At 40.7% G+C, this 27,211-nt stretch overlaps 1 long non-coding RNA gene across 2 annotated transcripts in view; it reads left to right on the top strand.

The window, feature by feature from the left end:
• LOC138743905 (uncharacterized) overlaps positions 1 to 27,211 on the top strand; it is a 179,209-nt gene that overhangs the window by 8,279 nt on the left and 143,719 nt on the right. For both annotated transcript variants that reach the window (XR_011345108.1, XR_011345107.1), the window contains exon 2: positions 22,787 to 22,915. This is a non-coding gene — a long non-coding RNA (uncharacterized lncRNA). The remainder of the gene's footprint in view (positions 1 to 22,786; positions 22,916 to 27,211) is intronic.

Below are 27,211 nucleotides of genomic sequence, written 5' to 3'. Positions count from 1 at the left end.
AACTGGAATCCATCAATGCTGGCCAACTATTGTTGAATGCGGAGACGAGAGGCATCAGATGCTAAGTTCAAATGAAAATTAACAGCAAAACATTTTTAGGTCAACTGAACTAACGCTATGTGTCAGCACCTGCTAAATTCAAAAAAATTATTTCAGAAATATATAAGTTGTTGCAAAATAAATTGCCTAAACCTGATCTTCATAAATCTAGAATGAAATGGGAAATGGATTTAGATAGAAAGGTAGATGAAAAAGTATGGAGAAATATATGTAGAGACACTATGACGAAAGTAATAAATGTACATTATAGATTTTTTCAATACAATATTTTACATCAATTATATTTTACTCCATTTAAATTTTAAAAAATTCCAGCTCAGTTCTTCAGATACATGTTTTAGATGTGGTCAAGAAGTAGGTACTTTTTTACACTCAACATGGACCTGTCCTAAGGTTAGAAGTTTCTGGTCACAAATTAAATCTTTTTTAGAGCAGATTTTAAAAATAAATTTACCTCTTGATCCAATGTTATTTTTGTTAGGAGATATTAAATCAACGGCTTTAAAATTTAAGGTAAATATGTATCAAATTGAGTTTTGCATTTATCAATAGCAGTTTCAAAAAATGCTTAGCTATTACATGGAAATCTGATTAAAATTTAGGGATGAAAAGATGGTACAATGAAATGAAAGCCTATATTCCTCTAGAAAAAATTACGCACAATTTGAGAAATAAATATTCTTTTTTTTAATTAAAGTTTGGAGCCCTTACTTGAAAGCTGTTCATATTAAAGTGTGAGGTCTTGGTCTGCCCCAGTGGATGTCTTCACTCCTGCAGCCAAGAAGCCTCATAGTTATAACTTTAAGATTATTTAATGATCTCCTCTTTCTTTCTTTGTAGTTGGGGCAGGGAGGAGAGAGGAGGGAGGGTAGTAGTTGGGGCAGCGAGGAGGGAGGAGGGAGGGTAGTAGTTGGGGCAGGGAGAAGGGAGGGTAGTAGTTGGGGGGGGGTTGGGGTTTTTTCATATATATAAAAATGATTAATCATAAGGTATATGTACTTACCTGCAGTAATTATTGTATGTTTGTATTGATTAATCTTAAAGAAAATATTAAATAAAACATACTAAATTCAATAAAAGTTCATTTAATATTTCTCCAACTTCCTACGTGATACAGCAAATTTGAAATTATCTTGGTGTTCAGCTTGAAGTTGCCCATCATAATCCCTCAGTTTATTTCAGGAAGCAAGCCTTTTGAAAGAAATAATTGTTGTCCAATGTTATTAGTTTGCTGCTGGGCTCTCTGGTGTGACCTGTTTTACAAACAGGCACCCTCAACCTTCTGGTTTGTCTGAAGGATTTTTATCTGAGTAAGGTCGAGAGAATATAATTCTTTTGGCTTCTCCTGGCTCACTGTTGCAAATTCAAATGAAGGCAACCGAATGGAAATAGATAGAGTTCTTGACAAAAAAAACTGAAACAAATGCCCTTTGAGTTTTCTTCTCCCTCCTGCTCCTGAAGGTAATAACTCTTGATAAGAGGACAAGGTGATTGCCAGAACTTACTCAAGTAGACTTCCTTCTTGTGTATGAATAGGCATTAAGAGTTAGCGTCAATTCAGCACACACTTATCAGTTCATTAAAAACTGATAACTGAAGAATAATGTGATTGATTGTAATATTCATAGTGTTTAAATGGAGAGTAATATTAGGTTGGAAGGCTTTAAAATTCAGATTGAGTCATCTTACAAGGGTCATCATATTGAAAAGCAATTGAGTTGTCAACTGAATTGTGGATGAAGAAAAATGTAATTCCAAATTTACTCCGCTCTAATTGGTTTTCACAGAGCCATTTATATTTTAAATAAAGAAACTCGAAGAAAAGCAAAATTCTGCAGATGCTTGAAAACAGAAGAAAACCTGTTTCCATTATGGACTCCTTCCAGACAACTCATTTCCTGCCACTAATGCCTTTGGGACAAGAAGGCTACAATCTTCTTCAGAAACGTGGGAAAGTTCCTCCGTCACTCTGTGGTGAGCCTCTTACCCCTCCCCATCATTTTAATGTGCGCCCAACTTGCTGCTATCCCCACTCTGGTTCTCTGAATTCCCGTTCATGAAGAGTGAAACTGTTCACAGAATTCTGGAAACTCTCAGTGGATCAGGCAGTATCTGCGAAAGGGGAACCAGACAATACTTTCATCAAATTTTGCAGTATCTGGGTCTCCTTTTGATGCCAATTGCAGTTAGGTTGTTTACAATTTTTTATTTGTTTACATATGCACGTATCTTCTTGTGTACGGTTTTTTTTTGCACGACGAATAAGTGGCAATTCTGCCTCGCCTGCAGGAGCAAGAATCTCAAGGCAGTAAATGATGTCATGTATGTACTCTGTTAACAAATCTGAACTTTGAACTTTGAGGGCTATTTGCAGCATTTTCTTTCTGTTTTTGGCAGTTTTCACAGGTAAGGATATAATGACAAGCAGGTTTTAAAGCAAGCAGGTTTTGTAAGTAAGCAGATTAGCAGATGAATGGAATGATTTTCTTTATGGTGTATCTTAAATATAGCAAAAATATTCAGTGTAGCCTTGTCACAGGGAGCCTCAGCAAACAAAGCAAAATGAAAAGATAAAAGTATTGACTAAAAGCTTGGTTAAAGAATAATTACTGCCACCCCACCGTGGTTGGTCTGATAACTGGGTGATAATTCAGGCTAGATATTGGAGATGGAGAATCTGGCTGGGTGGTGCCAGAACCACAATGTTGCTCTCATCAGCACCACTGAGTCTGTGCCCAAAGGCTGTGGGATGCTGGAGACTGGCTCATAGGAATCAGATAGCAGAACTGGGACTTGAGAGGGTGCTGAGAGCAAGAAGAGCACCAGAAGGGCCTTGGGTGATGAATGCATCCTGATTGTGTTGGAGGCTTGGATCTGGAGCTTGGATTGCTGTGGAATCGAATAGGGGTCTGGAGGAGTTCCGGAGATAAATTCATGGACACTCAGTGACTCTGAAGGGACCCTCATTTGCTTCTCTTTCTTTCTTACTGTAAGGGCCACCGGGCAATATTAATGGAGACTCTTTGCCTTACGGCAGGCAGAAGGCAACTTTATGTAATATTACATGTTCCATACTATTACATGACAATAAAGGAACTTTGAAAGTTGAAACCTTTGCTTCTCTTTCTCTTCTTGTTAGGGGCATCGAGCAATGCTCATGGCGACTCTTTCTTTGCTTTACAACAGACAAACGTTGAAGTAGATCATGTACATTAGATTTTTAATGTATTATTACGTGACAGTAAAACGAACCTTGAACCTTTGACCAATGCAGAAATACTGGCCTGAGCTCCCTTCACAGCTGATCTATCTCATTCCTCTTGTTGTACCTTGCCCCACTCTCCTGCACCCAGTCCACATCCCTCCATACCCCTGCCATCCACTTTCCCGAACACATTTGACAAACTCTGAGCAATCCAGCCCTTTCACAGTATGGGAGTCCCAGTCAATATGTCAAAAGTTAAAATCACCTACCTTCACAACTCTATATTTCCTGCAGCTGTCTGTCATCTCCCTGCAGATTTGCTCCTCCAATTCTCGCTGGCTATGATATTACCCCATTAATGTGGTCATGTCTTTCCCATTCCTCAGCTCCACCCATTTTGCCTCAGTAAATGACTCCTCTAGTCTGTACAGCTGTGACAGTTTCCCTGATGAGTAACACTACTCCTCCCCATTTCATTCCTCCCGATCAATCGTGTCTTGAGCAACAAAACCCCAGAATATTGAGCCTTCTGCAACCAAGTTTCACTAATGGCCGCAATAACATAATTCCACATTCGAATCCTTGCTCTAAGCTCATCTGCCTTTCCTACAAAATACCTTGCATTGAAGTAGATGCACCTGCAAACATTATTTACACCATGCACAACCATTTGATTTCTGTCTTTATAAGTATGAACCCCCAATGGTACAAAAACAGCTTCTTCCCCCTCCACCATCATATTTCCGAATCAGAATTTATTGTCATGGACATGTCACAGAATTTGTTGCTTTGCTGCAGCATCAACAGGGCAAACATTTCTATCTATTATGTTTCAGAAGTCAATGGTGCAAGAAAATTGGATAATCTGAGGTAACATCTGTGGTTCATTGTCCATTCAGAAATCCGATGGCAGAGCGCTTGTCTTCGGGCTCCTGTACCACCTTCCTGTGAAGAGGGCATGGCCTGGATGCTGGGGGTCTTTGAGGATAGAGGCTGCTTTCTTGTCTCTTATGGATGTCCTCATTTGAGTGAAGACTTGGACCCATGATGTCGCTGATGAGTTAACAACTCTCTGGAGCCTGGACAATGGACCACAGACATTACCTTACTTTCTCTTCTTTGCACTAATTTATTTATTTTTTTAAATGTAATTTATAGTAATATTTGCACCTGTAATGCTGGTGCAAAAAAACCCCCCAAATTTTGTGTCATGTTCATGTCAATAAATTCAGATTCCTATTTTGATTCTGAACAAAAAGTGTTCTCATTTAAATACATTGGATTTTGAAGATAAGTGGTAGGGGCTGTTTCCCCTATTAGGGGTATCTAGGATTAGGGAGAAAAAGAATCTCAGGGTTGCCTGTTGCATGCAATGTCATGTACAGGTACTCCCTGACTTGAGACCTAAATGATTTACGTCCATCTGCACATATGACCAAATTTTTTTTAAAAAGAAAAAAATATAAAAATCTACACGGTTTATGTTGTATTTGACCAACTATTACAGGGATGTAGGGCATCTAAGAGTAAAAATGTGCGTACTTGGTTTGTTAGTTGGCGTCCCGGGATCCGTAGGCTGGGCGGGGCCATCTTGATTCCTGTGCACATTTGCGAGTCTTCAGTTGGTGCATGCCAGGCGGGTTCGTGTATTGGAGTTCGGTTAGAGCATGCGCGAGAGTCAAGGGTGTGAATTCAATATGGTTAGGTCGCTTAACTCTCCCGCATGTGCCAATTGAACTCCAATATGCAAAACTACTGCATATGCGCCCACTGAAAGCTCGCGCAATCAAGATGGCTGCACCCAGCCTACAGACCCCGGGACACCAACTAACAAGGTAAAATATGCAATTCCAGCATACGTCCTTTGCGAGATACGACTGGTCATCCAGAATGGAATACGGATGTATGTCGAGGAGTACCTGTATAAACTCTGACAATAACCTTAAACTTTGAACTTTGACATAAGTTTGAAGATTAGGTGGAATTTCTTCTTTCCGAGTGCCATGACTCTGGAATCTTCTGCTCCAGAGAGCTGTGGAGATGGTCTTTGATTATATTCACGGAAGGAATTGACAGACATTTGAACTGCAGTGTAAGTCGGGTGTATGGGGAGAGTGAAAGAGAGCTGGAAAGAGGTGGTGAGGTCAAGAGTAGATCAAATACGATCTCAATAAAAGTTAGAGATTGACTGGCCTATTGCTGCTTCACAGCTCCATATATAGTATGGTGTTCGTTGATGATATACTTACTGTAACTAAGTTTAACAAAACTGAGTAATTCATTATCCAATATTTACTTTTGAGATTAAGTTGCATTAACATAAATTCTTCAGTCATATATGAGCCTTTGTCTCACTGCGCAACAACCCATGGTTAATGTTACAGTAAACCTTAGCGAGGTGTGCTATTTCACTTGCTTAAATCTAAAAAGAAATCACTGGTTAACAGAGATTTTGCTTCCTGAATACTTTGGAGTGTATTTTATGGATTTTGGGTGCTGATCATGAAAATCACCTTAAAAATTTCCTATCACATACCATTTTTTAGATTTAACCTATTTTTGTGATTTCCTGTCATATTTTAAGTTGACTTCAAGCATACAAAACTATGAAGTGCAAACTTGGACGTCTTCCCTGCTGATCTTGGCACAGTCAATGATGAACAGGATGAAAGGTTTCACCAGGACATTGCAACTGTGGAAAAGCGGTATCGGGGCAAATGGAATCCATCAAAGCTAGCCATTTATTGTTGGACAATGACATGAGAGCTGAATGCAAAAGAAAACCAGCGGCAAAACATTTTTAGGTCAGTTGCGTGCCAGCATCATTATGCGATTAAACATGTTACATTCAATAAAGGTTCATTTCATGCTTCACCAACTTCCTACACGATACAGCAAACCTGAAACTATCTTTGTGTTCAACTTGAAGTTGTCTATCATAATCCCTTAATTTCTTTTCAGGAAGCAAACCTTTTGGGTGAAAAAAATGTTATTTAAATAAGTGGGGAACGGTGCAAAATCTAGGAAGCATTACAGTGCCAATATTGCTAGAAATTGCATTTCAAAAGTAAATAAACAGAGCAAGAAAATAGGAGAAAGTGAAGCGGCATCTGTGGTTCGTTGTTCATTCAGAAATCCGATGGCAGAGGGGAAGAAGTGGTCCTTGTGTGGTTTGGGTACCATCTTCCAGATTGGAATCTACTGTTGTCACCGTACAGTTAATTCCTAAAAGCTCAATGAGACGAAAATGAGATGATCGGTATGTGTGCTGGGTCTATTTGAATTTGCAGTAAAAGCACAATGGTTATTGAGGTCTGGTGTAAAGAGGAATAATTTCAACTTGTCCGCTTCATGGAGTGAATGCATGTGACAAGAAGTTAGGCAAGAGACAGTAGGGGCATGCTACATGCATAATATTCATTAGAAAGAGGAATATTTAATTTATGAAGAGAAATATCAGTATGTCGCGGGAACGACATGCCAATTAGCTAGCAAACGGTCTGAAAGATGAGAATCACGTTCAAAGGTGCAGTAGAACGTTTGAAATGAACATTTCAATAAGTTGGGTCATAATTCTTGGCCATTCCTCCCCACTGCCATATAGTCAGCACAACCTTTGGTGGCTCCAGATCTTCTAGTGACCTCAGGGTCTCAGAGCTGCGTCATTTTACAGGGGGCGCGTAGGCCTCGGGCAATGCTATCTAGGGAACGTACGACTAGAAAACCTTTGCATAGTTTCCGATTTCTCTGATGAGGATATTTGGGAATGGTTGATTTTTTGTTTAAATTATGATCTTTTAAAAAAAGTAACTGATAATTGTTGAAAAGCATAAATGTGCAGTGAAGGAAAATGGATAAAACATTTATCAAATTTTATAAATAAAGTTTGTTAGGCCCATTCAAATGATTGAGGATTTCTGAGATGCACCTTGACTGGTATCAGGCTGAGGGGCAAAACTATGGAACCACCCAGACTCAAGGTGAAGTCCAGTGACTATGTAGGAAAGCAGTGATCTCCAGTGGGCTCCCAGCTTCCACACTTCCTGTACAGACCTGGATGTGTCAGACTTAATGATGTGCACACTGCAATTAGTCTGCATGTAACAGATTCTGGGCAAATATGGTTTTCAAAAGGAAAGCTTGTCCTGTCCATATTGCTTTTAATACAGACAATTTAGGATTTTATTTTCCGACCTTTTAAAGGGTTAACCGATACATTCAAATGTAGTGATTATGTATATTTAATGATATATTTTATTTCAGAATAGGAAGGTTTAGATTTCCAGATTTCAGGTTTCACATTTATTGTTAGAGTACTTACATGACGTAGCATACAACCCTAAGATTCTGTTCCCTGCAGCTGAGGCAGAATGACCACCTAGTGGTTGTGCAGAAAAAAAAACTACTTAATGTACACATGTAAGCAGATAAAGAAATTGTGCCATACAGAGAGAAAAAAAATCAATATCGTGCAAGAGTCCTAAAATGAGTCCCTGATTGAGTTTGTTGTTGAGGAGTCTGATGGTGGAGGGGCAGCAGCTGTTCCTGAACCTGGTGGTGCGAGTCTTGTGGCACCTATAACTTCTTTCCTGATGGCAGCAGCGAGAACAGAGCATGAGCTGGGTGGTGTGGATCCTTGATGATTGCTGCAGCTTTCTGAAGGCAGAGATCCCTGTAGATGTTCTCGGTGGTGGGGAGGGTTTTGCCTGTGATGTCCTGGCCTGTGTCCACTACCTTTTGGAGGGCTTTATGCTCAGGGATATTAGTGTCCCCATACCAGACTGTGGTGCAGCTGGTCAGCACACTTTCCACCACACATCTGTAGAAATTTGCCAGGGTCCCCAATGCCGTACCAAACCAAGGCAAACGCCTGAAGAACTGGAGGTGATGGCGTGCTTTCTTCATGATGCCATTAGTGTGTTGGGTCCAGGAAAGATCCTCTGAGATAGGGACTCCCAAGAACTTAAATTTGCTCACCCTCTGCACCTCTGATCCCCCAGAGATCACTGAGCTGGAGATTCATGGATGTTTCTGTGGTGCACTGTTAACCAGAATCAGACACACACAAGTTAAGGACTGTAGAATAGGCTTTAATTCACAAAGACTTTCACAGAGCCAGGCTGGTTGTAGCTGCAGTAACTCTGAGTGAGACTTCAGGAGGCCGGCGCAGGCTTATATCCCGGAGGATGATTGACACTTGAACGGGTGGGGCTTGATCCATTCAGGCTGACTGATTGACAGCCGGTCAGGTGTTGTCCTGTCTCCTTACATTCCGGCAGGTACAGAGGTTGCCCCTGCAGTAGGCCAGTGGTGTACCACCACAGTTTCTGCTTTGTTCAGCACTTTCTCTCTAGTCTAATTTAATAGTAGATGGCCTCCTGCTTGTTTATGCAGATTATACAGGTGTGTCTCTCTGAGTGTTTGAAGTTCCAACGTTTCCAAAAGTTTATGAGCAAATGCTTTCGGGCTGTCAGCCCACTTAACAAACGTCAATAAATGTCTTTTACTCTTCTCTGGCTGAAACCTGAGGTGTGGTCTCGTTATTCATCTTATTTCAACTTGATGGCATTTGTCCATGACTTACATCTGCTACACCTGGAAATTAAAAGCTGGTGTGCCTGACGTCAGTAGTAGGTAAATTATTCAAAGGTATTCTGAGAGATCAGAGAAACAATTATTGGACAGCCAGAAACTGATTAGGATAGTCAACATGGCTTTGTGTGTGGTAGGTTGTGTTTAACTAATCTTATAGAGTTTTTCAAGGAGGTTATCAGGGAAGTTAATGAAGGAAAGGCTGTAGATGTTGTCTGTATGGACTTTAGTAAGGCCTTTGACAAGGCCCCGCATGGGAGGTTAGTTCAGAAGGTTCAGATGCTAGCTATTCATGGTGACGTAACGAACTGGATTCGACAATGGCTGGATGGGAGAAGACAGAGAGTAGTGGAGGATGGTTGCTTCTCAGACTGGAGGCCTGTGACTAGTGGTGTGCCTCAGGGATTTGTGCTAGGATCATTGTTGTTTGACATTGATATCAATATGTGGATGATAATGTGGTAAATTGGATCAGCAGGTTTGCAGATAATACTAAGATTGGAGGGTTTGTGGACAGTGAGGAAGGTTTTCAAAGCTTGCAGAGGGATCTGGACCAGCTGGAAAAACAGGATGGAAAATGGAAGATGGAATTTAATGCAGACAAATGTAAGATATTGCATTTTGGAAGGACAAACCAAGAAAGGTAGGGCACTGCAGAGTCAGTGGAACAGAGGGATCTGGGAATTCAGAAACATCATTCCCTGAAAGTGGTGTGACAAGTGGATAGGGTTATAAAGAGAGCCTTTGGTATTTTGGCCTTCATAAATCAATGTATTGAGTATAGGAGTTGAAATGTTATATTAACATTGTATAGCAAATTGGTGAGGCCAAATTTGGAGTAAAGATAGAAAGAATGCAGAGAAGATTTACTAGGATGTGGCCTGGACTTCAGGAACTGAGTTTCAGGGAAAGGTTTTAAACAGGTTATGACTTTATTCCCTCGAGCATAGAAGAATGAGGGGACATTTGATAGAGGTATTTAAAATTATGAGAGGTATAGACAGTGTAAATGTAGGTAGGCTTTTTCCACTGAGGGTAGGTGAGGTAAAAAACAGGAAATGGTTTAAGAGTAAAAGGGAAAAAGTTCCTGAACAAGAGGGAGAACTACACACAGAGAGCAGTGTTATGAGCTGCCAGCTAAAGTGATGAATGCGGGCTCAATTTTAACATTTAAGAAGAATTTGGACAGGTACATGGATGGGAAATGGATGGATGGCTACGGACAGGGTGCAGGTCAATGCATGAGACAAAAAAATAGTTCAGTTCAGACTGGAAGGGCCAAAGGGCCCTGTTTCTGTCTGTAATGTTCTACGATTCTATTTGTTGAAAGGATTAAAAGATAATTTTTAAATCTTTTATCTCAGATTGGGGCTACCTTGGAAGATTTGCTCCCAGTAGCCTTGTGATGTGAACTAAGACTGCTTTATTGTAAGATTTATGTCTTTGGCCATGACCAATGTTTCACAGAAGGAGAGGAAAAAAATAAATGTCAAGCAACAAATTAAGGGAACAGCAATTACATTTCAGGAATAAAAGGAGACATAAATTACAATCTATGAGCTGTTATAGTGCCGTAACAGTGGATAGATAGTCTGGTTTTTTCCTTCACCCAGGTGGTTGTGTCAAGGGGAACCAGGAATGAGAATTTAAATTAATGCTTTGACTCTGCATTTACAATGGAGAAGGATATTGCAGCTTGTGAGGTCCAGGGATGGAATATATCTGAAGCGTATCAACATTATGAAGGAGTTGGAAGTCCTGAAATTGATAAATCGTCCGGGCTGGATCAAATGCATCCTAGGATGTTAGGGGAAATTGTTGAGACCAAACTAGCCAGAGACAAGATACAGGAAGACCAGGGAATAACTAATGTCATTTATTTAAGATGGAGTGTGGGGACTGTCCCCTCAAAGCTGTGTGCATGTGCATGTACACACGTGTTTTGCAACCAGCTTAATAAGAATACTATTGAAAATAATCTTTTAGTTGGTTCTCAACCTTTTTCTTTCCACTCACATACCACTTAAGTCATCCCTATGCCATAGGTGTTCTGTGATTAGTAAGGGATTGCTTAAGGTGGTATGGGAAGGGAAGGTTGAGAATCACTGCTCTAGACCCAATTGTAACTGAAATATTTTGCTTGAGAAAAATTGTCATTGGTGCATTTCCTTTGGAGTTCTGAAACTGAGCACATACCGAGTCAATTAGATACAATTAAAACAGTGGTTTTCAAACATTTTAATTCCACCCACATACCACCTTAAGCAATCCCTTACTAATCACAGAGCTCCAATAGTATAGGTTGAGAACCACTGAGCTAACTCTTTCTATTAAAGTTGTATTATATTAAAACATGCCAATGCTGTTATTATTAGCCATGAGAGAATGGCTGTGCCAAAATGATCTTGAAACAATTTCAACTTTACACAAGCATTCAGGGTGCACATATTTTTGTCACAGGAAACAAAATTTGCACAACTTGAAGATTTTTGTGCACATTGACGACTAAAAATTAGAGGGAACATTGGCTGTGGGGTTAAACCAGGGAACTATACAGAACATTCTGAAAAAATGGTGTACCATTTTGTGGGCACTGGGAATGTTATTGGAAGGGTCCCTAAAAGACAGGATTTACTTGCTAATGGAAAGGCAAGGACTGACTAGAAATGGTCAGCATGGCTTTGTCTGACGGAAATCTGTTTCATGAATTTGACAGATTTTCAAGAGGTGACAAAGAGGATTGACGAAAGCAGGGCAGAAGATATTACATGACTATTAGCATAAAGTGAGACATAGTCTGGTCCAGAACGGTAGAACACATTGGATCCAATGTGTCCAAAATTGGCTTAATGGGAGAAGGCATATGTTGGTTATGGAGAGTTGCTTTTTTGACTGGAGGCCAGAGTGTGGCACAAAGATTGATGATGGGTCATCTGTTGTTTATCACACGTTGGTGATTTTGATTAGAATGTATGCAGCATGGTCAGGAAGTCTGCAGATGACACAAAAATTGATGGTGTGGTGAACAGTGAAGAAGGCTGTCCAGGGTCACAAGAGGAAATCGCTCAATGGCGAAAGTGGGCAAAGGAATGGTGGGTGAAAATTAACTTGGCAATGACCTTTTGGGAAATTAAACCAGGGCAGAACATGCTCAGATACAGGTGGGCGCCTGGACAGAGATGCTAAAAGGGTGAAAGTGTATCGTGAAGGTACTTACCCATAGAGACATCTATTAAGTTAATTTTCACCCTGTCCACCACTGACCATTCAATGAGGACTGGCTTGTGCTCTCCTGATTTCCTCTCGAAGTCTACAATCATCTCCTGGGTTTTGCTAATGCTGGGTGCAAGGTTGTTGTTGACATAACTCAACATCACCTTCCTGTACACTTCCTCATTGCTGCGGACAACCATGGTGTCTTAGGACACCTACTTCCTGACTCCATCTTAAGCAAGACTTCTTACCCCATGACCATTGTCACCTCTGATAGTTCAGTCTGTACTTCCTGTTAGCCTGTTGACGTGACAGGAGTTTTTACACAAGAAATTATTCCATAATAGTTTATATTTCCGCTTGATGTATTTGTTTATCATTCTTTGCATATCCAATATGTCATAGTTCTTATTCGGAAACCCCACTTCTCTCTCTCTTGATGTTTCCTCATCTTTTATTGGTTTAACATACACATTTTCCCTGCTTTTGCTTGGCAATTTATATTTGTTTCTCAGTTTTGTATCTTTGAATGTTCACATTTATTACAATGATGCAACTTCTACTATTTACTTGTCTTACAAAACCTTACTTTTTTTTAAGTAAAGTGACATGACTCTCCCATGGTCATGATTCTGAATGTCACTGCAGAGAGATCTATCAGGAGTGAAAGGATTTCAGTCAGGAAAAGGGCAAGAAATATCAAAACTAAATTAGTTGCCTTCTATCGTACCATTTTAAAATTGTTTCTTTTAAGTCTTCGTATATATTTCTGGGCCACCATTTAAAATGTAATAAATCCCCAAAACATTTTCAACAATTCCCAAATGTATAAATGCACCATTCTATTTATACTTGTTTAAAATTATGGAAAATGTATCATGTTCTGGAGTGCTTAGATGCCACAAACTGATATATTATTTTCCTTTTAAGTTTGGCAATTCCATTAACTACTTTTCTTTAGATTCACTCTGTAACAACTTTGCAAGGCTGATTTGTTAGATTGGGTTTATATTGTTTTGCCCATTTATACTCCCATTCTAAGATGACTGGAGCAATATTAAAGTGAAGGTTTGGTCAGTGCTCGAGAAATCTTCTCAGTTTTACCTAATATGTAATCCCATTAACTTGTTTTCAATCTCCACTTGTCTGGAACTGTTTTGGAAGCCAATTCCAGTAATACTATTCCTCCTTCCCCATTTCATCCCCACACAAACCTTTGCCAATAAAACAAACTAGATTTCTATTGGGTTTATTTTGATAACTGTTTGAAATATTCTCAATATGAAGCCAATCTGCTCAAGTACATTTATTGGAGCAAGTCCAGTTGTTCATTCCTTCACCCTTTTGCCAGCCATAAATGCCCATGTACACACCTGCGATGGGCCAGCACAAACTTTAGTTGACACTACTGAGCATATTTAATGTTCCTCTGGGCAAAAAGAATCTTAAAACAGATTACATTTGATATAAGGAAGAGAAACAAATTAAACTCATTTGACTGATCTTCCTCCCAGTATCCGATCTGACTTCATTAAGAAATGGGTATTATCCTCTCTACCTATTGGAAGGCAATTTTTAAGCATTACGTGGGCAGAGGATGGGAATAAATTTAATATAGAGAGATGTGTTCATAAAACAGTGGTAGAAGAGGCCATATTTTTGAATGAAAATATATGGTTTAAATTCCAGGCAATAAATCTTCTTGGAGTTAAATTGACAGAGGAAATAGGATTCAATCTCCGAATTATGGAAGGTTAAATACTGATGAGTGATGTGGTCCACTTTATATGAGTCAAGAGATACGAAATGATGCCAGAATTTCAAGGTATGCTTAACAGGAATGAATAGAACCAATGCTGGTAAATGGGATTAGCGTAGATAGGTGCACAATGGCCAGCATAAACATTGTGGGCCAAATGGCCTACTTCTGTGCTACATGATTCTAACTCTCTGAAATTCACCGATATGGTCGATTCTTAACAGCCTCCTCCATTGAGAGGTAACTAGGGATGTTCAATTAATACAGTCATTGCTAACTGTGTCCACATGTTAAACGGGTGTTCCAATCCACAGGATGACACGGCTGCATGGCCACTTCCCTTCACTTTTAGGCAAGTCACGGTGCAACTTCCCGTTATAGCAGAGGTGTCCATTGTATTTGTGATCAGGTTCAAAGTTCAATCCCATTGTGAATTAAATAACAAGCTTTCCAGCCATTAGTGCTTCAGTCTGCTGAAGAAAATTGGCACTTGAAGGTTTAAGAAAAAATAAAACTTGTTCCTTCCAAAGTAAATATTAAGTACCCAATAACGACAGTATGTTATTTTTTAAAGCATGCCCTGTCAAGCAAAACAGACAAAAAGGACCATGATATTGATGAGGCTCCAACAGAGCAATTATTTGTCATCAGTCAACTCTCATGCAAGGTGAAAAGGTCTCATTAGTGATCGTGAAATGCTTTACCACCTAATTTAACAAAATTCTTTTTCAAACTGCTGTATATCATCAGTGGGTCTAATTGAATGATCTGAGATTTTGAATAATCTAATCCATTGGTTCTCAACCTATTTTTTTCCACTCACATACCTCCTTAAGTAACCCATTACTAAGCACAGAGCACCTATGGCATAGAATGCCATTGGTGCTCTTTGGTTAGTAAGGGTGTACTTAAAGTGGTATGTGAGTGGAAAAAAAATAGGTTGAGAACCACTGATCTAATCCTATTTGGAATGTTCCTCTGTCGGCCTTTTTAGTGGAGTTTTGAAAAAAATGAAAACTGTTCTGAACAAGATCCAAATGGAAGGACCTAACATTGTTGTGTGTGTGTGTGTGTGTGTGTGTGTGTGTAGTAAATACACAAAAGAGCTGGAGAAACTCAGCAGGCCCTGCAGCTGTTATATCACCTGTGGCGGCCCACAACTGCAGAGCTCGGGCCGGCACAATGTGTGGTAATAAATAATGGCTTAACTCACAAACGTGACCCCCAAGCATAGCGAACCTAGCATAGTAGCCCAAACTGTACCCAGTACTCCAAATGAGGTCTCACCAGTGCTTTATAGATCCTCCACATTTCATTTCTGTTCTTACATGCTATTCCTCTAGAAATGAATGCCAAAATTGCATTCTTCTTTCACCTTCGACTCAGCCTGGAGGACAACCTTTAGGGTGTCCTGCACGAGGACTCCCAGTCTCTTTGCACCTCGGAGTTTTGAATTTTCTCCCCATCTAAATAAATAGACTGCCTGTCTATTTCTTCTATCAATATGCATAACTCTGCACTTTCCAACATTGTATTTCATTTGCCACCTCTTTGCCCATTGTCTAATCTATCCAAGTCTCTCTGTAGCCTTTCGGTATCCTCAGCACCACCTCCCCTACCATCTATTTTGGTATCATCTGCAAATTTAGCTACAAAGCCTTCTATTCCAAAATCCAAATCATTTATATACAACACAAAAAGAAGAGCCCCAACACCAAACTCTGCAGAACACCACTGCTGACCAAAATAGGATCCCTTTATTCCTACTTTCTGTTTCCTGCCAATTAGCCAATGCTCTACCCATGCTAGTATCCTTCTTGCAATTCCACGGGCTTTCATGCTTACCATCAGGCCCTCATTTACACTAATACTGCACTAATCACATTATATTTATTTCCCACATCCTCACCAACTCACCTCAGATACCACCGCTCACCTACACTCTTTCAACCGACCAACTCAAACATCTTTGCAATGTGGGAGAAAACCGGAGCACTCAGAGGAACCAGCAAACTCCTCATAGAAAGCACCAGGGGCAACAATTCATCCTGGGTCATTGGAGTTGTGAGGTAGCAATTTAACCCTGGGCTATCCCTAATTTCTGATCTATTGTGGAAAAAAGGTTTTCACTTCAATGGTGATTGTGCAGAGTGGGGAACAGCTAATGTTGTTTGTCATTGATGTATTGTGTTGTCATGTGAGGAGCGCACTCCCTAAAGCAGCAAGGTGATAATGTTTCAGTGGGGAAAATTGGGAAGTCAGGGAAAGCCTCCTTGCTTTAAAACAGCACTGTGTGATTATCACATCCACTGGAGTGTCTTGTACCCTGTTACTTAGAAGGAGAAGTGATTGGTTAAAGTTTTGAAGATATTATGGGGAGCTGATATTATGAACAGTGAAAAAAATTCTCACAGCAGATAAAGTTTGAAAATTAGAGACAGGCTTGCAAAAAAAATAAAAGGAGGGTTGGAAATACTCCAACTTATTAGAGATGTTGAAAGTGCTTGATGCAAATGGCGATTGTAACGGGATCGGTTTGTTAAATCTTAGGTCGAAGGATTTCTTTTTGTTAACTAATGGCAATATTTGGGTTAAATTGCATTTAGCGTGATGCTATTACAGCGCCTGTGACCTGGGTTCGAATCCGACACTGTTTGTAAGGAGTTTCTATGTTCTCCCCATGTCTGCGTGGATTTTCTCTGACCTTTCAAAATGTGTAGGTCTGTAGGTTGATTGGGTTTAAATGGCCAGAATTGGTTTCTACTGTGTTGTAAATGAAAAATGTTAAGGAAGATAGGACAATTCCAGTGAAGTGGCACGGGGGCACAGTTGGCAAAACTGTTAACGCGGAGTTCCAGTGACCTGGGTTCAATTCTGAACACCAGTGCTATCTGTGTGCAGTTTCTACATAATCCTTGTGACTGCGTTGGTTTCCTCCAAACATTCCTGTTTCTTCCCCCACCTCTAATAATTGGCCACATGCAAATTACCCCAGTATGTCAGAGGTAAATGGAGAGAATTGATGGGCATATGGAGAGAATAAAATAGGTTGAGTATAATTGGCCTCAATGCTTCCCTTGGCAACTGAATCCTTGACTTGCTGTCCAACAGTCTGCAATGAGTGAAGATGGGGAGTAACATCTCCTCCACGATTACACTCAACACTGCCGCTCCTTGAGAATGTGTACTCTGTCCCCTACTGTGCTCCCTCTACACCCATCTACAGCTGAATATCACTTCAACTCCATCTTCTAACATGTGAATGTCATCACAATTGCAAGTGGTTATCAATGATGAAATGGAATACAGGAAAGAGATGGAAGGTCTAGTGGCATGGTGCCAAGATAACAACCTCACTCTCAATGTCAATAAAATGGAGATGACTGTTGACTTTAGGAGAAGTACAGGGCTGACACCCCTGTCCAAATTAGAGGCAATAAAATCGAAAGTCTAGAACACATGGATGTTGAGGGTAAAAAAGTCATTTACAAAATGTGGGGCAATGCGTGCTGCAACACTTGATGCGCTGTGTAACTTTGTGCTCAAGGTGTGGGACAAAGTTAAAATAGAGACTGATAAAATCATTTAAAAAGTGCGGTATTTCTTATGCAATTAATGGCACGGAAGATGATTTATTGTGGGATACTGACGACGAATCTGAAACTTCCTCATCATATGCAGACTGGGACCCATATGATGACTGTTTAAACAGTAAGAGTATGGACGTGCTGGCCGCCATCTTTGCCTCAGACGAAGGTAGTGAGAATGATTTTGAAGGGTTCAAAATGTGATGCTGTTTTCAATAAAAATTTCAATGAAAATCAGTCGCATTCAGTTTTTTTTTAAATTTTTCAACGGTCTACTTATATGCCTAGTCTGCTTTTCATGGGTGAACATACACCAAATTTTTTTTCCATGGGTCAACTTGTATGGCAGATCGGCGTGGATTGGATTTGGAGCTGAATGTGCGGTCTCAAAAGTATATCTTGCACACAAGTCAACCCCCATTTTCTGAGAGAGTTTTTTTGGGTTTCACGTCTTGTACACCAAAATATATGGTATATTTCTTTCTTTGGCTTGGCTTCGCGGATGAAGATTTATGGAGGGGGTAAAAAGTCCAGGTCAGCTGCAGGCTCGTTTGTGGCTGACAAGTCCGATGTGGGACAGGCAGACACGATTGCAGCGGTTGCAGGGGAAAATTGGTTGGTTGGGGTTGGGTGTTGGGTTTTTCCTCCTTTGCCTTTTGTCAGTGAGGTGGGTATATACCACCTTAAGTTATCCCTTACTGACCACAGAGCACCTAGGTACTAGTGAGTCTATCTGCGATTTCACCCTCAGCCGTGTATGAAAAACGTGGCTGGTCCAATGATTTGGTGTACTGTAATCCATGTGCCCAATTCCACTTGTGGCCTAGACTGGCGGAATCCAATCCAACGGTTATTAGCGACATTTGTCAGCCAGGTTGATCTGACAAGCCGCAAGCAGTAGTATTAATTAAAATCTCAACTTGCGTAGAAAGTCAAAGCATCGAGAATGTTACAACAAACCTCCAAACATTATAATCTTTTCAAGAGAATATTTTTCTCTTCTTTCAGATCTCTTCCTCTTTAAAGCAGTGATGAGTTCAATTGAAGGGCAGATTTGGGGAATTATCTACTTTCATCTGATTGACTTTTTTCATTCCATGTTCCTTGCTGTTGAAGGAAACAAAAATCACAGCAATAAATCTCTTTATGTGTAGCTTTATGAACACAGCACTAATCAAAGGGAAACAGATGTGCAGAGCAATTAAACACTGCAGCCTGCAAATTAGTTCTATTTGCACCTGTTATGTGTGCAGACTGCACATGAGCAGCTGTTCCTGAGTTAGATCACACCTGCAGCCCCTTCTGCCTGATTGATATTAGTTCTATGTCCACTTAGTTCTATTTGCACCTGTTATGTGTGCAGACTGCACATGAGCAGCTGTTCCTGCGTTAGATCGTACCTGCAGCCCCTTCTGCCTGATTGATATTAGTTCTATGTCCACTTAGTTCTATTTGCACCTGTTATGTGTGCACACTGCACTTGAGCAACTGTTCCTGAGTTAGCTCACACCTGCAGCACTTTCTGACTGATTGAGAAATGAGCTTGGGCATTTCTGTGTGTGAACCAATGCAGCAAAGCTGTGGCCCCTGGTGACCCCAAGGTCCTGGGCTGCAACAGGCCCTCCATTCCTTCGCTGCCAGCAGGAATTGGAGGTTGGGGAAAACACACAAAAGTAGTGGAGGAACTCAGCAGATCGTGCAGTGTCGACGTGAAAGCAGTTGGCAGCCATTGTTTCAGGCCTCCATCAGGATGTCCTTCATCAATAAGTAAATTATGGGTGTGAGGTAAGTAAAAGTAAGATTGCTGTGGTGTAGATTTCCATCATGGGCTGGAGAGCCTCTACTATGCTGTAATGTCCTATATTCTATGTTTTAATCCAGGTTTAGGAGTGGGGCTTTGAAGCCTATTGCTTTCCATGGATGCTGTGTGACCTGCTGTGTTACTCCAACAATGATATGTATTCTAGTTCTCCACCATCTACAGATTGTTTGTTTACCTCCATTAGAGTTTAAGGGCCACCTTGGTCATTGACTGCTCATGGAGAAACTAGCAGTACACTACTCATAAGAAGATGGTAATTGAAGGGTACCATCAATTGAAAGGATACCTTTCATACAGCACCTTAGTTTCCTACAGTCAGGGTGTTTATGGGGCCCCTGAAATGTTGCATAAATCAGATTTGTGTTGTACACAGCAATCATAGGCTACTTGAACAGCTCACACTTGGCCGTGGCCACTTGATTGTCATGTGCACTCAGGTGGGTGAACTGTTGGGGACTATGGAGTGTAGTGTATCTTTTCTCTTTCTCCCCCCCCCCCCTGCTCTGTCCTCTGTCTTCATCTCTATGGCTGGTGTGGAGGGAGACAGTTACACTTGACACTCCCCAGCAGTCAGCATTGCAAGGATGCAACTGTACGTACACACAGCTCCTGATGGAACCACCCAGTGTCCATTTCCAATGCATGGTTTCTGCTATATATGTCAAGTTTATTGTCCTCTAATACACAAGTACAACCTGATGAAATGGTGTTCTCTGGTTCTTGGTGCAAAAACATACAGACACACAACCAAATATTACACACATACAGACAAATAATACATATACAGGACAAGTATTTTATCTTTAAAAATAATAAACAAACAAATATTGTTCTGTACAAATGAGGGCCCCGGGTGGCTAGTGTGAGCAGTTCCTTTGGTCGTTCAGTATTCTCACTGCCTGTGTGAAGAAACTGTTCCTCCGCCTTGTGGTGCTGGCTCTGATACTCCCGAATCTCTGTCCAGATGGGAGCAGCTGATAGATGCTGTGTGTGGGGTGGAAGGGGTCCTCAATTATTTTGCACACTCTCCAGTAATCCTCTTTGCCACCCTTATGGTCCTGTGGATTGACCTCCTATCAATTTCTCTGCAGCAACTGTGATGCAGTTGGCCAGGATGCTCTCGATAGATCTCCTATAGAAGGTTGGCATAATGCTGGCTGGTTCAATCTTCTTGGGTAGTGTAGTCGCTGTTGCACTTACCTGAAAAGTGAGGAGATGTTGAGTGTCCACAATAGGTCACTAGTTCAAGTCCAGTCACCTTTATTTATCATTCATACCATGCTCACATGGTAAAGATGAGATAGCGATTCTCCGGGTTCATGGAGCATATTTGCATAAATATAAGTTAGAATAGAAGTTAAACACTTTAAAATATTAAAGTGTATGCAGTAAATGTCCATGGTACATTATCCACCTATGTTCTTGGAATTCAGGAGTCTGATGGCTTTGGGGGAGGGGTAGGAGGAAGCTGTTGCCCAGTCTGGATGTAAGGGCCTGAGTGTTACGGTACCTCCTTCCAGATGCCAGAAAGAGAACAGTTTACATGAAGGGTGTGTGGAGTCATTCACAACGTTTGTTGCCTTTCGTCTGCATCGAGTATTGTAGATGTCCTTCGTGGTAGAAAGAAAGGCCCCAATGATCTTTTCTGATGACTTCACTATCCTCTGCAGGGTCTTGCTGTCCAAGGAGGTACAGCTTCCAAGCCAGGTGGTGATACAGTTGCTCAGGGTGCTCTCAATTCATCCTCTGTAGAATGTAGTGAGGTTGGAGGGTGGGAGATGAACTTTCCTCAGGAAGTAGAGGTACTGCTGGGCTTTCTTGACTATGGAGCTAAGTGAACTCAAGGAACTTGGTGCTCTTCACCCTCCCCATTACAGAGTTGTTGATGTATAATGGAGGGTGGTCCTTCTGAAGACCTTGATCATCTCCTTTGTCTTGTCCATTTTGAGACTCAGGTTGCCACTATTGCACCATTTCACAAGATTTTCCACCTCTGTAGTCCGACTCGTTGTTGCCTGATGAGGCCGACGACTGTTGTGTCATCAGCAAACTTGACACTTTTGAAGCTGGAGCTGGCAATAGAGTCATGGGTCAGTAGCCTGAACAAGAGAGGAATGATGACACAGCTGAGATGAGGTGCATTCAGTATGTACAGTATATATTCCTGTATTTATTCATTGCATGTGAACATAGAACAGAACATTATAGCACAGCACAGGCCTTTCTGCCCATGATGTTGTGCTGACCCATACAGTATATACTTACCAAAAAAGAACTAAATTCTCCCTACCCCATACCCTCTTTCTTTCATCCATGTTCCAGTCTAAGAGTCTTTTAAATGCACCTATTGTTCCAGCCTCCACTACCACCCCTGGCAATGGATTCTAGGCACCCACAACTCTAGTTTTTAAAAAAAAAAACATACCCCTGATGTCTCCTCTAACTTTCCTCCCATCATTTCGTACAGATATCCTCTGTTTGCTATTCGCGCCCTGGGGGGTGAGGTGGGGGGGGAGGGGGCTGGGGAAGGTGCTGACTATTTACCTTATCTATGCCTCTCAGAATCTTAGACCTCTATCAAGTCGCCTCTCATCCTTTTTCACTCCAAAGATAAAGATAAAATACTAGCTCTGCTAGCCTTACCTCTTAAGACATTTTTTAAATCTGGGTAACATCCTGGTAAGTCTCCTCTGCACCCTCTATAGGTTCCACATCTTTCCTGTAATGAGGTGACCAGAACTGAACACAATATTCAAAGTGTGGTGTCACCAGAGATTTATAGAGCTACAACATTACCTGAAAAGTCCCTGATTATTGAAGCCCAGCATGCCATAGGCCTTCTGAACTGTCCTATCAATCTGTGCAGTAACCTTAAGCAATCTATGGATTTGGACCCCCAAAGTCCCTCTAATCGTCCACACTGTTAAGTATTCTAACATTAACCATGAATTCCACCTTAGGTTTGACCTCTCACTTATCCTGACTGAGCTCCATCTGCCACTTTTCCGCCCAAATGTGCATCCTGTCTATTTCTTGTTCTAACCTTAGACAGCTTTCACCACTATCCACAATACCTTCAACCTTCATGTCATCTGCAAACACACTGACCCATCCCTCTACTTCTTTGTCAAGGTCATTTATAAGATTCAAAAAGAGCAGAAGTCCCAGAACTTTACTGGAGAGGCATACACCAATTCTCCTTGAATGGAATGACTTGTTCTTTCATTATTGAAGGGAAGCCATCTGCTGTTGAGCCACAGGGAAAGCATGTCAGATTTCAAAGGTGATCAGTGACCCAGATGAGTATTTAAAACAATCTAGTATCTTTAATGTTTTTTTAAGGTTGATATTATCTTTTCTTTTAAAATTCCAGATTAATATAATTACTTTGATTTCAACTTCAGTGATTTATACCATTTCCCAGTATGAACTGTTCGGTCATAATCTTCCCATTTTAATAAACCCATTCACTTTTCTTAATCTATTTCTTCTTGAATAATTTTTTTTGCTTAGTTTTTTGCATTCACACATTCATCTATCTCTTTCAGGCACACAGACCAAGCTTCCACGTGCTCAAAATAATTGATCTACTCATCACTTCAACTAAGATTTGGATGCTTAGTTCCAACTCTAATAACATCAAATGTGAAACACTTTGGCAGAAACAACCCAACCTGGTGAGTATTTCCAACTTCTTCTATTTTGTAAGTTTGAGGTGACTGCATAGTTGATATGTTGAGGTGACTGCACAATTATAGGTAGCCTGACAATCTTTGAAGAGATGCACTGACTTCTAGAAAGATTTAACAATCCATTACTGTGGATCTGTGCAATGGGAATAGTAAGATCAAAGAAAATCATTACCTCTTCAAGCAAAATATCCCCATTAAGTCTGGCTAGAGCTCAGTAACCAGTCCCTCAGGACACTTTATAATGATTTCCTATCCTTTGATTTTTCCAATTTCTACTAAGAAAAGGGTGGATCTTCTCACCTAAGCAATCCTAGTCCTCTTAAGCTTTTTTTAAAAAAAGGGATGGTTGCCAGGCCCAAGGACAAAGGTGAGGAACGTGCCATGGCAGCTAGAGGTGGATCTGCATGGAGTTGCTGCGTGAGTCAGAGGCTGAAGAAGGCCTAGGAGAGGCAAGGCCAGCTTGGATCGTGGTCTCAGTCGTGTTCAGGTTTGGACAGTGTTGGGGAGAGTGAGGGGCAGATGATCAAAACAGAAATGACCAACAGGAGTCAGTAGATATTGTCCTAAAGATCCATTGGTATTCTCTATACTTGTAATCTACTCCAGTGGGCCTTGTATTACAACAGAGTGTAAAGAAGCCCTCAGAGTGAACCCAAGGACCACAAATTGAATTGTAGAGTCTAAGCCACTGGTTCTTAACCATTATTTCTTCACTCACATACCACTTTAAGATGTCATAGGTGCTTTGTAATTAGTAAGGGATTATTTAAGTGGGGGGGAGAAAAGACTGAGAACCACTGGTCTAAGCATTGTGTGCAAGCTACTTAACTAAAGCCAAGTACAAATAGAGTGGACCCAGGAGTCAGAGAATCATGGATCTTAGAGTGTAGAAACAGGCTCTTCAGCCCAACCACCCCATGCCATCCTATTTCTATCCAAGTTGGTCCCATTTGCCTGTATTTGGCCCATATCTCTCTGTTTCCTCTCTAGGTACTGGTCTAAATGTTTTTGATCTCTAGGTACTGGTCTAAATGTTTTTGATCTCTAGGTACTGGTCTAAATGTTTTTGATCTCTAGGTACTGGTCTAAATGTTTTTGATCTCTAGGTACTGGTCTAAATGTTTTTGATCTCTAGGTACTGATCTAAATGTTTTTGATCTCTAGGTACTGGTCTAAATGTTATTTGAATGTTGCAATTGTTACAGCTTTCTCTGGTAACTATTTCCATTTAGGCACCACTCTGTGTGAAAACATTGCCCCGAATGTCCCTTTTAAATCGTTCCCCCATGTGCTAAGATTGGAAGCAGCAACTAGTGCTTGACCTTGACTATCCTTACCAAGTCTGAGTCCGAAGGAATGTGGTCGCCTCTTACTGCTCTACTTAATGGCAGAGCTAACTATTTACACTGAAAATCAACCAGAATGGACACCTCAGATGAATACACCAGCAGTCTCTTCCAACGCACTCAGCAATATTCTGATCAGGTCACTCATCTCCATTTTCAAGGAAAATTAAGGAAAGACAATATTTTTTAAAAATTTCAAATTTAGACATACAACATGATAACAGGCTCTTTTGGCCATCCAGTTGATCTACAACCCCCCGGTACGTTTTGAATGGTGGGAGGAAACTGGAGTCCCTGGAGGAAACCCACAGAGACGTACCGGGGGTGTAGATCTGGCTCTGTTCTCTGGCGCTGTAACAGCATTGTGCTTACCACTACATTAATCATGCTGAAATGTTGATATTGTCAGTGGCATCCGTGGATGAATAAACAAAACATTTGAGAGATCAAAGCAATCCAGCAAAGGGCGATCAGAGAATTACATACAGTCAGTGCTTATGCAATATTATTGTCTTTCCTTAATGCATTTGGTGGCTGGAGTGAGAACATGGAGTGAGAGAGTAATCAAACTGACAGGATTGAGTTGGATTCATTTTGGTTGGAAAATTTCCTTGGGGAGCATTGTGGTGGATAAATTGTCTGTTTGAATACTTGGAAGTCGAAAACTAGAATCATAAGGGAAGTGGAGAAATAATCTTGGGGCTGGGAGAAAGCCTATTTTTATTCAACACCAGTGGTAAATCTGAGAACCATCTGAGTGGATGAGAGAATAAAAGTGAACATACTGAATCCTAGATACAAAATAACAGCAGTAACTTCTGGAAATACTCATCGAGTCAGGCAGCATCTGTGGAAAGAGGAGGAGAATTGCTGATTCAGGTCAAAATGGCCTTCTGTTAAACTAGTTTCTTAATGGTCATTGACCAAAAAGTGTGGGCTCTCAGATGCTGGCTGACCTGATGAGTATTTCCAGCATATTGCTGGCTATTTTGTACGTTCTCCTCCATCCATTCTCATTGGCACTTGAGCCTTGATTTTGTGGTGTTGGGAACAGTGGTGCAGCAGGTACTCCCACACCCTAGATTTGGACCAAACCTCCAGTGCTGCATGTGTGCTCATTCTTCCCATGAAGGTTTGGGATTTCCCTGGGTGTTGTGGTTTCCTCCCACATTCTTGTGTTGGTAGGTGGGAGAAGTGGGCGGAGTGGGGAGGTGAGAGAGAAGAGGCAGTTAAATCTAGTGGGGTATTGGATTTAATGGGATAACTCCGAGCCGGTGTAAACACAATGGGCCAAATCACCTCCCACTGTGTCAGAAGTAGGCTGCATCATTGTGCGGTATAGTAACTGAAAAGCATTGGATACAAAGGATTGTCTAAATGGTCAAGAAGATCACTGAGGTCTCCCTTTTCTCAATTGATGACATTTACAAGGAGCATTACTTAAATAGGGCTCAAAGAATTATTGAGGATCCTTTCTATCCTGCACATAGTATCATTGACCCACTACCATCAAGGAGGTGGTACGGGACCACCAAAATAAGGACTGCCAGTGTGGGAAATAGCTTCTTCTCACAGGATGTGAAATTGATGAATGGTATTCTGTAACCATGTAAATAGCCACAAAATATTTATGCAAGTATATTTTTTTATTTTAATGTAATATTTAATATTTAATTTAATTTAATATGTTTTAATTTATGCAAGTATATTTTTTAATTTAACAACAAAATTGTATCTGTTCATGTTTTTACCCTGGTGAAAAACGCTATTTGTTTGGTTGTATTCCTACAGTAAGATGATATTCAACTTAAAATTTGTAAAAAGAGTGGATGAAAGATTAACATTTGACCAAATACTTGAAAGACGATTGCCTTGACTTTTGCATAGTAGGGAATTAAAGCTCGAGTCCACCGCTGTATCTCACTGAATGGCAGAAGATGATTGACGGGCAAGATGGCCAACTCCTGCTCCTGTTTCTTATGCTCTTTATATATGTTCTTGCGTATGTTCATCCATTAAGACAGGGCCAAGAGCTTGCACACATTTGGAGGCACAAATGCTTTGCAACAATATGCAAGCAGAGCTAGCTTCTTAGCTTGCTTGGAGACTTTTTCACATCCTCCATTGTAGGAGTGTAGGTCAATCGATGTTAACTTGTAAACATGCCAATGTATTTAATAGGGACAGATCAAAAATTTCCCTGGCAATTTTTGGTTTGGAATCTGATTAATGTTCCTATAAAATGGTGTAAATATTATATTCCCACAGCAGGGAACTGAGATTTGTGCCAAAATTAATGGACTGGATGGATGTCAGTCAAGAACTTGGCAGAGTAGGCAGTTAAAAATACAACTGGAGGTGCTAGAAATCCAAAACAACAGCAGAGAATGCTGGATGTATTGAGTAGGTCAGGGAGTTCAGACTGGGAGAGAAGGAGAGTGGATGCTTCAGCTTGATGACCTCTTCCTGCCTGTTCTGATGAGAAGCAATCAACATTAACATCAACCACATCTATTGCAGATGATGCAGCATTCTCTTGCTATTTTGTATTGAGGGCTTATTTACTTGACCACACTAAGAGACTGAAAGGATTTTTCTTAAACTTTTGATATCTGGGCATTTTGCTGGAAAATCCCCAACCCCCACTCTGGTTAAACATAGACCATTATTGCACTGTACAGGCCTTTGGCCCATGATATTGTACCAACCTCCCTCCCAAAAAACTACATCCTCCTTACCTCATAACCCTCTATTTTCCTTTCATCCATGTGCCCGTCCAACAATCTTTTAAATGCCCCTATTGTTCCAGTTTTGAAAACTTATCCCCGATACCTTTTCTAAACTTTCCTTCCTTCACTTTGTACAAATATCCTCTAGTGTTTGCTAGACCTTCCCTAGGATAAAGATGCTGATTGTTGACCTTGTGTATGCCTCT

This window comes from Narcine bancroftii, chromosome 10, assembly GCF_036971445.1.
Source record: "Narcine bancroftii isolate sNarBan1 chromosome 10, sNarBan1.hap1, whole genome shotgun sequence".
NCBI lineage: Eukaryota > Metazoa > Chordata > Chondrichthyes > Torpediniformes > Narcinidae > Narcine > Narcine bancroftii.
Note: the sequence above shows the minus strand (reverse complement) of the source record. Positions and strands in the feature narration are given on the sequence as shown.